The sequence below is a fragment of the Phyllostomus hastatus genome, unplaced genomic scaffold, assembly GCF_019186645.2.
Source record: "Phyllostomus hastatus isolate PE091 unplaced genomic scaffold, TTU_PhHast_1.1 phas_contig_304, whole genome shotgun sequence".
In the NCBI taxonomy this organism is placed as follows: Eukaryota; Metazoa; Chordata; class Mammalia; order Chiroptera; family Phyllostomidae; genus Phyllostomus; species Phyllostomus hastatus.
Window position 1 is genome coordinate 1,794,437 of NW_025333845.1, and position 3,495 is coordinate 1,797,931.

Genomic DNA, 3,495 nt, shown 5'->3' on the forward strand with positions numbered 1-3,495 from the left:
TTGTTGTTCCTACTTCCTAGTTAGACCTAAAATCTGTCCGCCTCCTTCCGCCTCCCTCACCGTGCAAATACCATCCTTTCTTGTCTAACCACTGAAATAGCCTCTGCCTCCCTGTCTCTCCTACCCCTCCACAATACATTCTTTGTAGCAACCACGGTCATCTCCAAAAGCATATCTGAAACTACCTTATACTCCTGCTTGAAAGTCTTTTTCTTGAAAAGTCGGTTTTAATTCTGCTAACTGGAGGATACCATTAACATTTTATCTATTCCAGCCTTTTTTCTATTCTTACAACATCCTTTTTAACACAAAGATAAAAATTTATAAAGCTTCTTTTTTGTCTTAACAGTGTATCTCAGATATCAGCATTTTAAAAGGGTACCTACAATTTCATTATATGTTTAAGCAAAATTTTATATAACCATTCCTTGCTGATGGACATTTAGGTTTTGGGGGGGTTATTTTTCTATTTTAAATAAAGTGATAATCTTTGGTACACAAACCTTTTCATGCCTTTGCCCATTTATTTTCTTAGAAAACATACCTAAAACTGGAAGACCATAGATGGTTTTAAGGTATCCATGGTCTTCAAGAGGGACAGTTTAGAGATGTTCAATTTTCTTGTTTTCCATTCTCACTTTTCTTCCCAACCCACAGAGTCACTGTGTCATCTTTTCATCCTCATCACTTAAATTTTCCATGGTTTACTGTTACACTCCAACTCAGTTCCAAAGTCTTTACCTGAGTTCAGTGATCCCACCCAGGCTCGACTCTCCACACTTGCTGCTTTCCTTTCTCCACACTTGTTGCTTTCCTTTCTCCCCACACCCTCCTCCTCTGCAATCACCATGGCCTCCTTTCAGGTCCTCCAACACACCAAGACCCTGACCCCTTGGGACCTTTGTACCTTCTTCCTTTGTCTGGAAATCTCCACTTTCTTTTTCTCACACAAAGGCAATTTATTAACAGAAAACAATAATTTGAGGAGTCCTGTTCACAGATGGCGACCTCAGTGACTTGCCTTCCTGTGAGTATTGTTGGAGGGCATAATGGTGACATCCGCAATCCATCTGACCTTCGTTCCTCAGTGGGCAAGGGCTCTGAATGCTGACTGGGCCCTGGTCCAGGGATCTTGGTCCTGTTTCCTCCTGTGGTCAGTTTTATGTGGAGGACAGTGATGCCCAGCTCCTTGCACCTCTGGGCCACATCCTGGACAACCAACATGGTGGTGTATGGAGAGGCCTCATCTCAGTCAGCCTTTACCTTCACCCCACCAATCACATAGCAAATGGGTTCCTTGCCAGAAAGATCGCAACATGGACAAGTGTAATGGAAGAATGCGAAGATGTGGCAGATACCAAATACATTTTCTCCTTCAGTTACCTGAGGTCTGAGGTTGATGACTGTTCTTCCTTCTTCTCCTTCCCCTTGTGAGGTGCCATTTCTGCCCATCTTCTTCAGACTCCACCATTGGAAAGAGAGCTTCACCTCCACTTCTTAACATGGGGGTGGGGGTTCTCTGTCTACCCTGTTTTCCCTCACCTACAGGTCATTGTTTAAGGAGATCTTCCTTGTCTACTCTCCTTAACACCATATTCTCTATTTTTATTTTTTGTATTCTATTTCTTCACAGCTCAAACACAACTGTCATTTCACATTTAGTTTCATGTGTTTACTTGGTTGCCTGCTTTCCCCAGTAAACTATAAGCTACAGAGGGTCCAGACCATTTCTGTCTGTATTCCCACCACTCTGACCCACAGCAAGTGCTCAGAAGTACTTGTTGAATGAATAAGTGAACCTGCAGGCCACACATAACCATAGGGCTGTTCTGAGCACCAGGCCATCCTATGTAACCAGGACATGAGCTCTTTCAAGACCACAGAATAACTTTCTTACCTGTCCCAGCAGGGGCTCTGCTGCAATCAATTAAGTCAAGGCATAGTCTCCCTGCCAGACACCACCTCCACCTACTTCTGGGTCCCAAGGCATGAATTGGGAAGAAAATGCCCACAGTGATCATGTCTAGGAAGAAGTGAGTGATTCTACCTTGAGACACCCTCTGCATAGCTTAGGCAGTCTACCTAATCTGGTATCTATGGAATCAGGCCCAGCAGCCTGTTCTCAGGCTGCTAGGGTAACCACCTGGGACTTCCCAGCTAGGGAAATTCACCTTTATTGCCACTTTATTCCCCTGCTCTTTAGGTGTAGCAGTACACCTAAATGTACACATATAATAGGTTGAGGGCTGGGAACTTGGAGCCTTCATCCTCATGCAACTGCTGGCACTTTGCTCATGGTGAGATTGCAGGCGAGGAATAGATCATCACCTGAGAGCTCTCAGGGAAGTCTCCACTGGTGCGGAGTGACTGATGATGGAGCACCTATCTCTGTTGGCCAGGGCATTGCCTCAGGTGATTCTACTCATAATCAGGGCCACAAGTACAGGTCCTATAAGAACACTTGCCCTAGAACCTTCAGGGAGGGCATCTGCCCCTCCACTTGCCCACTAGATCCCAACTAGTGGGGACAAAGACCAGGGAACATAACTAAGACTTCCATGTAGTCCATATGGTACTCCCCTGATCTCTGCAAAGCCCCCATGGTCTTCCACAAACGCATGGACAGGCCTCCCATCTAGACCCTGGTGCTACCCCAGGATGTCTAGAGCTTTCCCATGACCTTGCACAATCAACCTTTTGAGATCTCTCTCCCCAAATCTCACTGAGAGCCTTCTCTGCCAGTCACCACACTACGTGCAAGGGGCATAAGAATGAGTAAGTGCTACAATTTACCAGTTAGGAGTACAACAGCTACAGATTCAGGTCTGGGTTCTGCTCTTCATCAGCAACATGCTCTATTTCTGAGTCTCAGCCTTTTGTAGAGAGAAAATCAGTCCCTACTTCCCAAATCACTGAGTGCTGATTGTAATTAGCTCTGGAATTGGCAGCAAAACCCTGGCAGACCAGAGCTCAGGAGGGGTTGCTAGGATTGTCATAGCACTGTAGGAAAAGGGCAGCAACCTTGGAATGGAAAGCAGGAGGATGAAGCAGAGCTCCAGGGCTTCAGGACCAAGCCCAAAATTGGCCATGTAGTCCCCCACACCCAGCTTCCACCTGGACCAGTCCCAGGTCTCTAACCCAGGCCTGGCCTCAAGGATTGCCGTGATACCCTGAAATGTTCTTCCTACAGGTGCTGGCTATGTTCAGGGCAAGGGTGCTTTTCCCAGGCTCTTCTCAGCATAAAGGCAGATAGCCAAAGGACTTACTATTTCTGCAGAAGATGCAGGGCCTGGGAATGGGGATTTGGCAGGTGGCTCAGGATCCCAGGGGTTCACCCTCCCTTGCTCTCCTCTCCTGAAGCTTCTGAACATCAGGACCCATTTGGGAATCCAGGTGCCATGCCTGCCTGCCTGCCTGCCTGCCTACCTTTTAGTCCAGAGCTATTCCCACCATCCCATCCCCTCATAGCCCCATCCCACAAGAAAACAACAAAAC

The 3,495-nt window shown here is 46.7% G+C and overlaps 1 pseudogene; it reads right to left on the reverse strand.

Moving 5' to 3' along the window:
* Positions 1-1,009: 1,009 nt before the first annotated feature.
* Positions 1,010-1,442, reverse strand: LOC123819270 (annotated as a pseudogene).
* Between the last annotated feature and the right edge of the window lie 2,053 nt (positions 1,443-3,495).